The sequence below is a fragment of the Pristiophorus japonicus genome, chromosome 4, assembly GCF_044704955.1.
Source record: "Pristiophorus japonicus isolate sPriJap1 chromosome 4, sPriJap1.hap1, whole genome shotgun sequence".
NCBI lineage: Eukaryota > Metazoa > Chordata > Chondrichthyes > Pristiophoridae > Pristiophorus > Pristiophorus japonicus.
In genome coordinates this window covers 17,924,095-17,936,225 of record NC_091980.1, presented here as the reverse complement: position 1 = coordinate 17,936,225, position 12,131 = coordinate 17,924,095, and the positions used below count along the sequence as shown (strand labels likewise).

General features: G+C 46.3%; 1 non-coding gene across 1 annotated transcript; it reads right to left on the bottom strand.

Annotated features, from left to right (window-relative positions):
- Window positions 1–11,724: 11,724 nt before the first annotated feature.
- On the bottom strand, window positions 11,725–11,920 carry LOC139263639 (U2 spliceosomal RNA). Its single transcript, XR_011593181.1, has one exon. It is a non-coding gene; the product is annotated as a U2 spliceosomal RNA (small nuclear RNA).
- Between the last annotated feature and the right edge of the window lie 211 nt (window positions 11,921–12,131).

Genomic DNA, 12,131 nt, shown 5'->3' with positions numbered 1-12,131 from the left:
TGCGCATGCGCATCACATGAAAAGCAGGCGATTTTTTTTCAGCGCATGTGCAGAACGGCTGTTTTTTATATCGTGAAAATTTTTTTTTTTGGTCTTAAAAATGGCGACTTTTTAACGCGTCGCCAAAAGATAGAAACCACTTGGGGAAATTTAAGCAGTTTTTTTTCGTGTTATTTTGATGACAAAAAGCCAGCGTTAATCTCGAATAACGCCAAAAAATTGTGATATTCTTGATTGTGGAAATTCTAGCCCCATGTTTAAAATTCATGTAATAGGGCTCAAGCACTGAAATGCTGACCCTTTAAAATACATACCATGTACACACACCTCCTCAATGGCGAAGCAGAATCTGTATATATAAGCTACAGATACAGAACAAAAAATGGTGTCAATGGTACAAGAGAGTGCTCAGAGAGTAGTGGTGAGTGAGGGATTGCCATTCTGATGGTAAAGCTTGACTTGTATCCTCTCTAGGTAGCAGTTAGAAAGGCCTCCTCTGACACAGAGCTGGATTTGGGGGCGGATTGCTTTTCAACTCATAGAATCATGGAACCATAGAAACTTACAGCACCGAAGGAGGCCATTTCGGCCCATTGTGTCCGCGCCAGCCAACAAAGAGTTATCCAACCTAATCCCACTTTCCAGCTCTTGGTCCGGAGATCTGTAGGTTACGGAACTTCAAGTGCACATCCAAGTACTGTTTAAATGTGATGAGGGTTTATGCCTCTATCATCCTTTTAGGCAGTAAGTTCCAGATACCCACCACCCTCTAGGTGAAGACATTTCCGCTCAAATCCCCTCTAAATCTCTTATCAATTACTTTAAATCTATGCCCTCTGATTGTTGTCCCCTCTGCTAAGGGAAATAGATCCGTCCTATCCACTCTAACTAGGCCCCTCATAATTTTATACTCCTAACTTTGGTCTCCCCTCAGCCTCCTCTGTTCCAAAGAAAACAATCCCAGTATATGCAATCATTCCACATAGCTAACTTGTCTCTCTTTCACCGTTGCAACCTTACTTGTCTCTGGGGTAATTGAATGTGCACTTGCATTGAAGAGCCATGTGTAAATCATAGAGTCAGCATTACAGTGTTTGAATCCTAACTCTGAATTTCAAGCATGGCTTCCTACTGGGAGCACAGGACCGGTTAATTTACCCATATGTCCTATTAGTACCGCTCCTTCCAACATTCTTTTTTTTCATTCCTTGTAAATAATTGCAACATAGAATATCCACGTGGGACTAACTAATGGAAAGTCGAAGTGCTTCCTCCCTTCCCACGCCAATTAAGAATTATATATGTCTGTTCCCAGTCTGTTGGAACATCTCTACAGTTTATTGACGGTGGGATCTTGCTGTGAACAGTAGGCGTGGCTGTTGGAGATGCCTGCTGGAGATGTCACGAAGCTCTACATAAACATAATTTTTTCTTGCTTGCTTTTCCTCTGGGGGTTTCCTGCCCACTCGTCCGCCATCTTTCAAAAGTTTATGATGCACTTCCATCAAGGTTACGGTAGGTGAGCAGGAAAACTTCTGGAGAAATTCAACCCCACCCATTTTTCCTTTCAGCCTTAGTGTTGTCCTGGATAATGGATCTTAGGTATTGATCAAGGCGTCTCAAGACTTCACGCTTGAGTGAAAAGAGAGCAAAATAGTGTGCAATCAACACACTTGTTAAGATATATTCATCATAGGCAGTCCCTCAAAATCGAGGAAGACTTGCTTCCACTCCTAAAGTGAGTTCTTTGGTGGCTGAGCAGTCCAACACAAGAGCCACAGACCCTGTCGCAGTGGGACAGATATTCGTCGGGGGAAGGTGGGTGGCGGTATTGATTTACCACACGCTCCTTCCGCTGCCTGCACCTGACCTCTTCACGCTTGCAGCGTTGAGATTCGAAGAGCTCAACGCCCTCCTGGATGCACTTTCTCCACCGAGGGCGGTCTTCGGCCAGGGTCGCCCAGGTGTCAGTGGTGATGACGCACTTCACCAGGGAGGCTTTGAGGGTGTCCTTGTAACATTTCCGCTGCCCAACTTTGGCTCATTTGCCATAAAGGAGCTCCACATAGAGCAATTGCTTAGGGAGTCTCGTGTCTGAAATGCGAACTAAGTGTCCTGCCCAGCGAAGCTGATCGAGTGTGGTTAGTGCTTCAATGCTGGGGATGTTAACCTGGGCGAGGACACTGATGTTGGTGCGTCTGTCCTCCCAGGGAATTTGCAGGATCTTGCGGAGATATCGTTGGTGATATATCTCCAACAAATTGATGTGTCTTCTGTACATCGTCCATGCCTCTGATCCATACAGGAGGGCGGGTATTACTACAGCCCTGTAGACCATGAGCTTGGTGGTAGGTTTGAGGGCGTGGTCTTCGAAAATTCTTTTCCTCAGGCGGCCGAAGGCTGCACTGGCGCACTGGAGGTGATGTTGAATCTCCGCATCAATGTCTGCCTTTGTTGTCAAGAGGCTCCCGAGGTATGGGAAGTGGTCCACGTTGTCGAGGGCCGCGCCGTAAATCTTGATGACTGGGGGGGCAGTGCTGTGCGGCGAGGACAGGCTGGTGGAGGACCTTTGTTTTACCGAAGTTAAGCATAAGGCCCATGCTTTCATATGCCTCAGTGAATACATTGACTATATCCTGGAGTTCAGCCTCAGAGTGTGCGCAGACGCAGGCGTTGCTTGCGTACTGCAGCTCAACGACAGAGGTTTGGGTGATCTTGCACCTGGCCTGGAGGCGGCGTAGGTTAAACAGCTTCCCACTAGTCCTATAGTTTGGTCCCACTCCAGCGGGGAGCTTGTTGACAGTGAGGTGGAGCATGACAGTGAGGAAGATTGAGAAAAGGGTTGGAGCAAGGACGCAGCCCTGTTTGACCCCGGTCCGGACGTGGAATGGGTCTGTAATGGATCCGCTGTTAAAGATCACGGCCTGCATGTCATCGTGGAGTAGGCGAAGGATGTTGACAAACCTTTGGGGGCATCCAAAACAGTGGAGGATGCACCATAAGCCCTCACGGTCGACAGTGTTGAAGGACTTTGTAAGATTGAAAAAGGCCATGTATAAGGGCTGGCGCTGCTCCCTGCATTTTTCCTGCAGTTGTCGTGCTGCAAAGATCATGTCCGTTGTTTCCTATAGGGGATGAAATCCGCACTGTGACTCCGGGAGGAGCTCCTTGGTCACAGGGAGAAGACGGTTGAGGAGAACTCTAGCGACAACCTTCCCAGAGGTTGATAGCAGGGAGATTCCCCTGTAGTTGCCGCAGTCGGCTTTGTTCCCCATTTTAAAAATGGTCTCAATCAATGCATCTATGAGATCTCCCAGCATGCTCTCCTCCCTTCAGATAGAAACGTAGACATAGAAACATCGAAAATAAGTGCAGGAGTAGGCCATTCGGCCCTTCGAGCCTGCATTGCCATTCAATGAGTTCATGGCTGAACATGCAACTTCAGTACCCCATTCCTGCTTTCTCGCCATACCCCTTGAACCCCTAGTTAAGGACTACATCTAACTCCTTTTTGAATATAGTTAGTGAATTGGCCTCAACAACTTTCTGTGGTAGAGAATTCCACAGGTTCACCACTCTCTGGGTGAAGAAGTTTCTCCTCATCTCAGTCCTAAATGGCTGACCCCTTATCCTTAGACTGTGACCCCTGGCTCTGGACTTCCACAACATTGGGAACATTCTTCCTGCATCTAACCTATCTAAACCCGTCAGAATTTTCAACGTTTCTATGAGATCCCCTCTCATTCTTCTGAATATCCAGTGAATACAAGCCCAGTTGACCCAGTCTTTCTTGATTGGTCAGTCCCGCCATCCCGGGAATCAGTCTGGTGAACCTTCGCTGCACTCCCTCAATAGCAAGAATGTCCTTCCTCAAGTTAGGAGACCAAAACTGTACACAATACTCCAGGTGTGGCCTCACCAAGGCCCTGTACAACTGTAGTAACACCTCCCTGCCCCTGTACTCAAATCCCCTCGCTGTGAAAGCCAACATGCCATTTGCTTTCTTAACCGCGTGCTGTACCTGCATGCCAATCTTCAATGACTGATGTACCATGACACCAAGGTCTCGTTGCACCTCCCCTTTTCCTAATCTGTCACCATTCAGATAATAGTCTGTCTCTCTGTTTTTACCACCAAAGTGGATAACCTCACATTTATCCACATTATACTTCATCTGCCATGCATTTGCCCACTCACCTAACCTATCCAAGTCACTCTGCAGCCTCATAGCATCCTCCTCGCAGCTCACACTGCCACCCAACTTAGTGTCATCTGCAAATTTGGAGATACTACATTTCATCCCCTCGTCTAAATCATTAATGTACAATGTAAACAGCTGGGGCCCCAGCACAGAACCTTGTGGTACCCCACTAGTCACTGCCTGCCATTCTGAAAAGTACCCATTTACTCCTACTCTTTGCTTCCTGTCTGCCAACCAGTTCTCAATCCACGTCAGCACACTACCCCCAATCTCATGTGCTTTAACTTTGCACATTAATCTCTTGTATGGGACCTTGTCGAAAGCCTTCTGAAAGTCCAAATACACCACATCAACTGGTTCTCCCTTGTCCACTCTACTGGAAACATCCTCAAAAAATTTCAGAAGATTTGTCAAGCATGATTTCCTTTTCACAAATCCATGCTGACTTGGACCTATCATGTCACCTCTTTCCAAATGCACTGCTATGACATCCTTAATAATTGATTCCATCATTTTACCCACTACCGGTCCATAATTTCCTGTTTTCTCTCTCCCTCCTTTTTTAAAAAGTAGGGTTACATTGGCTACCCTCCACTCCATAGGAACTGATCCAGTCTATGGAATGTTGGAAAATGACTGTCAATGCATCCGCTATTTCCAAGGCCACCTCCTTAAGTACTCTGGGATGCGGTCCATCGTGCCCTGGGGATTTATCGGCCTTCAATCCCATCAACTTCCCCAACACACTTTCCCGACTAATAAGGATTTCCCTCAGTTCCTACTTCTTTCTAGACCCTCTGACCCCTTTTATATCCGGAAGGTTGTTTGTGTCCTCCTTAGTGAATACCGAACCAAAGTACTTATTCAATTGGTCTGCAATTTTTTTGTTCCCAGTTATGACTTCCCCTGATTCTGACTGCAGGTGCCCTATGTTTGTCTTTACTAACCTTTTTCTCTTTACATATCTATAGAACCTTTTGCAGTCCATCTTAATGTTCCCTGCAAGCTTCCTCTCGTACTCTATTTTCCCTGCCCTAATCAAACCCTTTGTTCTCCTCTGCTGAATTTTAAATTTCTCCCAGTCCCCGGGTTCGCTGCTATTTCTGGCCAATTTCTATGCCCCTTCCTTGGCTTTAATACTATTCCTGATTTCCAATGATAGACACGGTTGAGCCACCTTCCCTTTTTTATTTTTACGCCAGACAGGGATGTACAATTGTTGTAGTTCATCCATGCGGTCTCTAAATGTCTGCCATTGCCCGTCCAGTGTCAACCCCTTAAGTATCATTCGCCAATCTACCCTAGCCAATTCACGCCTCATACCTTCAAAGTTACCCTTCTTTAAGTTCTGGACCATGGTCTCTGAATTAACTGTTTCATTCTCCATCCTAATGTAGAATTTCACCATATTATGGTCACTCTTCCCCAAGGGGCCTCGCACAACAAGATTGCTAATTAATCCTCTCTCATTACACAACACCCAGTCTAAGATGGCCTCCCCCCAGTTGGTTTCTCGACATATTGGTCGAGAAAACCATCCCTTATGCACCCCAGGAAATCCTCCTCCACCGTATTGCTTCCAGTTTGGTTAGCCCAATCTATATGCATATTAAAGTCACCCATGACAACTGCAACACCTTTATTGCATGCACCCCTAATTTCCTGTTTGATGCCCTCCCCAACATCACTACTACTGTTTGGAGGTCTGTACACAACTCCCACTAATGTTTTTTGCCCTTTGGTGTTCTGCAGCTCTACCCATATAGATTCCACATCATCCAAGCTAATGTCCTTCCTAACTATTGCATTATTCTCCTCTTTAACCAGCAATGCTACCCCACCTCCTTTTCCTTTTATTCTATCCTTCCTGAATGTTGAATATCCTTGGATGTTGAGTTCCCAGCCCTGATCATCCTGGAGCCACGTCTCTGTAATCCCAATCACATCATATCTGTTAATATCTATTTGCATATTTGCACAGTTAATTAATCCACTTTATTACAGATACTCCTTGCATTAAGACACAAAGCCTTCAGGCTTGTTTTTTAACACCCTTTTTCCTTTTAGAATTATGATGTAGTGTGGCCCTTTTTGTTTCTTGCCTTTGTTTACTCGGCCTTCCACTAATGCTTTTTACCTTTCTACCATCTGTTTCTGACTCCATATTACTTTGCCCTGTCTCGCTGCATAGGTTCCCATTTCCCTGCCATATTAGTTTATACATTCCCGAACTGCATTAGCAAATGTTACCCCTAGGACATCAGTTCCAGGCCTGCCCAAGTGCTGACCGTCCCTTTTGTACAGGTCCCCCTTCCTCCAGACCTGGTTCCAATGTCCCAGGAATTTGAATCCCTCCCTCTTGCACCACTGCTCAAGCTACGTATTTATTCTAACTATCGTGCTCCCTCTACTCTGATTTGCATGTGGCACTGGTAGCAATCCCGAGATTACTACCTTTGAGGTCCTACTTTTTAATTTAACTCCTAGCTCCCTAAATTCAGCTTGTCGGACCTCTTTCCGCTTCTTACCTATATCGTTGGTACCTACATGTACCACGACAACTGGCTGTTCACCCTTCCTCTCCAGAATGCGCTGCACCCTCTACGAGACATCCCTGACCCTTGCACCAGGGAGGCAACATACCATCCTGGAGTCTCAGTTGCGGTCGCAGAAACTCCTATCTATTCCCCTTACAATAGAGTCCCCTATCACTATAGCTCTCCCACTCTTTTCCCCACCCTTTTGTGCAGCAGAGCCACCCATGGTGCCATGAACCTGGCTGCTGGTGCCTTCCCCTGGTAAGTCATCTCCCCCAACAGTATATCTGTTTTGGAGGGAGTTGACCGCAGGGGACTCCTGCACTACCTTCCTGCTCTTGCCTTGTCTCTTGGTCACCCATTCACTATCTGTCCTAACCCTTACCTGCGGTGTGACCAACTCACTAAATGTGCTATCCACAACATTCTCAGCATCGCGCATGCTCCAGAGTGAGTCCATCCGCAGCTCCAGTGCTGTCATGCGGTCTGTCAGGAGCTTCAGCTGGACACACTTCCTGCACACATTGTAGTCAGGGACACTGGAAAAGTCTCTGAATTCCCACATAGCACAGGAGGAGCATGACACGGGTCCGAGCTCTCCTGCCATGACTTAACCCTTAAATTAATTTACTTACTAAAATTTACTTAAACACCAAACAGCTACTTAGTAGTTCGCTGCCAATTAAGCCAATCTAAAAGTCAGTCTAAAAGAGAGTTATAATTACCAGTCGAACAACCAACCACTTACCAGCTTGGCTGTGATGTCACCTCTTGATTTCGCATCCCTCTATCTTTGTCTGCAGCTGGTTTGGCTGATCTCTGGGCCTCCGTCTCCTACTCTCACACTCCTGATCAGCTGCTCTAGTGTCAGCACTGGTAGGAAAAACAGGACAAAACAGTACCAGCCACACCCACTTACCAAACTCACAAATGCCACTCTATGCTGCTGCACTCCCTGGTCTGCACGAGATGCCTCTTTTTCAGATGAGGTCATGTATCCGCACCAACAGCGCCTCTCCGCCATATTTTAGCGCCTCAGCAGGAATTCCATCCGCACCCCGTAGTCTTGTTATTCTTGAGCTGTTTTATGGCTTTGCCTTCCTTGTGCAGTGTTGGGGTTTCACTGAGGTGGTGGCGGGTTGCATGCTGCAGGATGGAGTTGAGAACACTCGAGTCAAAGGCAGAGTCTTGATTGAGGAGATCTTCAAAGTGTTCCTTCCAGCGGGCCCTGACAGCCTCGGTGTTCTTGATGAGTGTTTCTCCATTCTTGGCCAGTTTGGACTGTAGGTGGCCTTGACTGCAATGAAGAATCCTCGCATGTCGTGGCTGTCAGCTAGTTGTTGTATCACCTGCGCTTTCTCCATCCACCACCTGTTCTTTAGGTCCAGGGTTTTTTGTTGGACCTCAGCCTTGAGCCGTCTGTAACGTTGCTTTGTAGCTCCCGAGTGGGTTGTTGCTTGAGGCTCAGAAATGTACTGCGCTTATGATCTGTTAGTTCTTGGATCTCCTGATTGTTTTCATCAAACCAGTCCTGGTGTTTTCTGGTTGAGTAACCAAGTGTCTCTTCACAGGCACTGGTTATGGAGGCCTGGAGGGCAGACCAAGCGTTATGGGCATTGAGCATCTCAGGGTCATCAAGGCACGCCAGATTGGCGTTAGGAATGGCCCGATCATCATTGGAGGGATGGAGGCCCAATCGCCACTGGAGGGGGTCCGATCGCAGCTGGAGGGAGTCCGATTGCCGCTGGAGGGGCCCAATTGCCTGGTCAGAGGCTCACCTGGTTCATCGTTCGTCGCTGGTAATCCGGTCATCGTCGTCGTTGTCGATGAGTGGTGTGCAGGTTAGGGGGGAAGGTTCGCGCCTTTAAGGGGTGGTTTGCAGGGGGTCAGCTTTCCCTTCTGACCTTATATGAGCGGTTCCGAATCGCTCCCACACCCTTGGTTCTAGACACTGGAATTATGAAGGGACTGTGACAGACTTGGACAGAGAATCAGTTTCAAGGTAGGAAGCAGGTATGGCTTTATTGTGTTTAAAAAGAAGTAAAAGGCTCACCTTTAATAACACACACAGACCAATGCACACTGAGGGGTACAACACATTGAATAAAATGTCAAATTACAGCCTGTGGGGAAAAGAATACAGCTTAAACTCTAAATGGGGTAAAAAGGAGAATGCAGATACATTTACACAAGTTATCCCAGCCTCCCCCCTCCCAATTCCCGTAACTAACTAAGTTATAGCTCTGAGGGTTCAGGGACTATGCTCAATAATCCCTTTAGACAGTTGCCGGTGAATCACGGTTTCGGGGTTCGCTGCACTTGGCTTTCTAGGCGAGGCCGCACCCCGGATGGAGGAGCGGACTTCGGACTGCGTAGTCTTCGGTTGGGGTGCATCCGTTGATGCGCTAAGTAGCGTTTTGGATGTATGAGATAAGTACCCACTTTCTTTGGTTAGGAATAGTTTTAGTTAGTTCTTTTTGGTAATTTCTCACCCGTTGGGCCATTCAGAAGTAGATTGTAGAGTGGTTGTCAATTTGGTTCCTGACAACCTTCCATTTCGTGCGCCTCGTGCTCGGTCGGTCCTTGACGATTTCTTGTAGTTTCCTTCACTACTCCATTTCTTCACTCCCCAGCTCCAGCTGCTTGTTTCTGTCTGTGTTCCTTTCGAGTCTGTGTTCTGTTCGAGTCTGTGTTCTGTTCGAGTCTGTGTTCTGCTAGTTTTGTGTTCTGCTTCTCTCCTGTGTTCTGCGAGTTTCTGTGTTCTGCTAGTCTTTCCTTGTAAAACTGGGGGATAGATATATCCCCCCAAAAAAACTCTGTTATCTCCCATCAAATCTCTTGGGCTCTGTTTAAACTGTTCCATCCATTGATTTTCAAATGTCTCCTTTGTCAGCAGTAACTCGATTAGGATGTGAGAATGTGCTATCACTGGTTTTGCATTGTTTTAGGATTGTCCAGTTTCTTGACCATGATTTCCATTTTGCTTGATTGGGTAATTCGATTATCTCTTAGAGGGTGAATAGCTTGGGGTCCTTAATGCATGAATTTGGCCCCACCTCCTGTATTTGATAACTCTTTTTCGCAGCCAAAATGTTGTAGAATCTTAAAATTGATATGCTCCTTCCCATAGATGTTTAGGGGATCTCAAGCTTCTGTAATTTAGGTCCATTTTGAATTCCCTTTCTTATGAGTCCAAACACTGGGGGGGGGGTCTCCATGAATGTATCCCCTTTTATCCCCCGCAGGCTTCGTCTGCCCCTTTAAACTCATTTTAAAAGCCCAGAAAGGGATTCTTCTCCTCTTCAGGGGAAAGGTACCTGGAATCTTTGCGAGATATTGGTAAATTCTACATGCCCGAGGTAGGCCCAAATTTATGGGGATTTTAGGATTAGGGTTTAAGGTAAAGTTTAAGAAAATGTACCTCCTATTACGGTCTATTAAGGTTAGGGAAAGTTTAGACAGTGGGAGGGGAGGAGATTGAAAGTGAAAAGTTGTTGGAAGGCGCAAGATTGTAAGGTTAAATTTGTTTTGTCAGGGGAGCTACCCAGGGAGCTGCCATCCCGGCGGCCATCTTGTACACACATATAATCCATCTAATATACATAAGATATATTAGTCACAGGTCATAATACTTATAAGTAATTGTTCCCTGAACGTCTCTTACAAGCCAAATGTCCAAAAATGAGTAAAACTGGTCCGATAATGCTTTGCACTCATACAGAACAAAAACAATGTTTGACTGAAATTATTTAGAACCTCCACTGGGTCAAATATTGGTTTTAATACCCTTACTTAATTGAAACATAGAAACATCGAAAATAGGTGCAGGAGTAGGCCATTCGGCCCTTCGAGCCTGCACCATCATTCAATAAGATCATGGCTGATCATTCACCTCAGTACCCCTTTCCCGCTTTCTCTCCATACCCCTTGATCCCTTTAGCTGTAAGGGCCATATCTAACTCCCTCTTGAATATATCCAATGAACTGGCATCAACGGCTCTCTGTGGCAGGGAATTCCACAGGTTAACAACTCTCTGAGTGAAGATGTTTCTCCTCATCTCAGTCCTAAATGGCCTACCCCTTATCCTAAGACTGTGTCCCCTTGTTCTGGACTTCCCCAACATCGGGAGCATTCTTCCCACAGATAACCTGTCCCGTCCCATCATAATCTTATACGGTTCTATGAGATCCCCTCTCATCCTTCTAAACTCCAGTGAATAAATGCCCAGTTGATCCAATCTCTCCTCATATGTCTGTCCAGCCATCCCTGGAATCAGTCTGGTGAACCTTCGCTGCACTCCCTCAATAGCAAGAACGTCCTTCCTCAGATTAGGAGACCAAAACTGAACACAATATTCCAGATGAGGCCTCACCAAAGCCCTGTACAACTTAAGTAAGACCTCCCTGCTTCTATACTCAAATCCCCTAGCTATGAAGGCCAACATGCCATTTGCCTTCTTCACCGCTTGCAGTACCTGCATGCCAACTTTCAATGACTGATGAAACATGACACCCAGGTCTTGTTGCACCTCTCCTTTTCCTAATCTGCCTTCATGTTTTTGCCACCAAAGTGGATAACCTCACATTTATCCACATTATACTGCATCTGCCATGCATTTGCCCACTCACCTAACTTGTCCAAGTCACCCTGCAGCCTCTTAGCATCCTCCTCACAGATCACTCTGCCATCCAGTTTAGTGTCATCTGCAAACTATTTTCGATATTCAAGTAGAGTAATATCCTACAGCCTTCTTCAAAGGAGGGAGATTAGAATGCATTGTTGATAGAGGAATGGATTTAACACATGGCGCTCACTCAACTATTTAAAAAAAAAAAAAATTTCGTAGCCAATCTTTCCAATTCTTTGTCAGATCACAAACGCCAGAGGTCACCTTGCACACATCAAGGATCACTCTGCGCTAATGCTCTTAGCCAAAAGGCCTAGAGCCCAAGGACCATTCCTGGAAGTACTGCAATACCAGGTTCGTGCCATGGAGGTGGATGGGTCAGCAACCCCACACACCTCCGTGGAGGTGGATGGGCCAAGCCACCCCACCCACCTCCTATTTCCAAAAAGCATAGGAGAACCACCTTCCTGATCCAGGGAGAACCACGTTGGGATCATGGTTACTCCCCTGTCAGGTCAGTTACGCATGATCTTAGCCAAAAGGCTGAGAGCGATCGCTCATTCAACTATTAATACTGAATTACCAACTGTTTACACATTCAGAATGATTGTGTTTAAACGACCGAAGGACCCAAAGTGGAACTTCCACACCCACTCCACTGTTATAGGTGTTTCCAAGAAAGGCAATATTAAAGCAAAATACTGCGGATGCTGGATTCTGAAATAAAAACAGAAAATGCTGGAAATCTCAGCGAGTCAGGCAGCA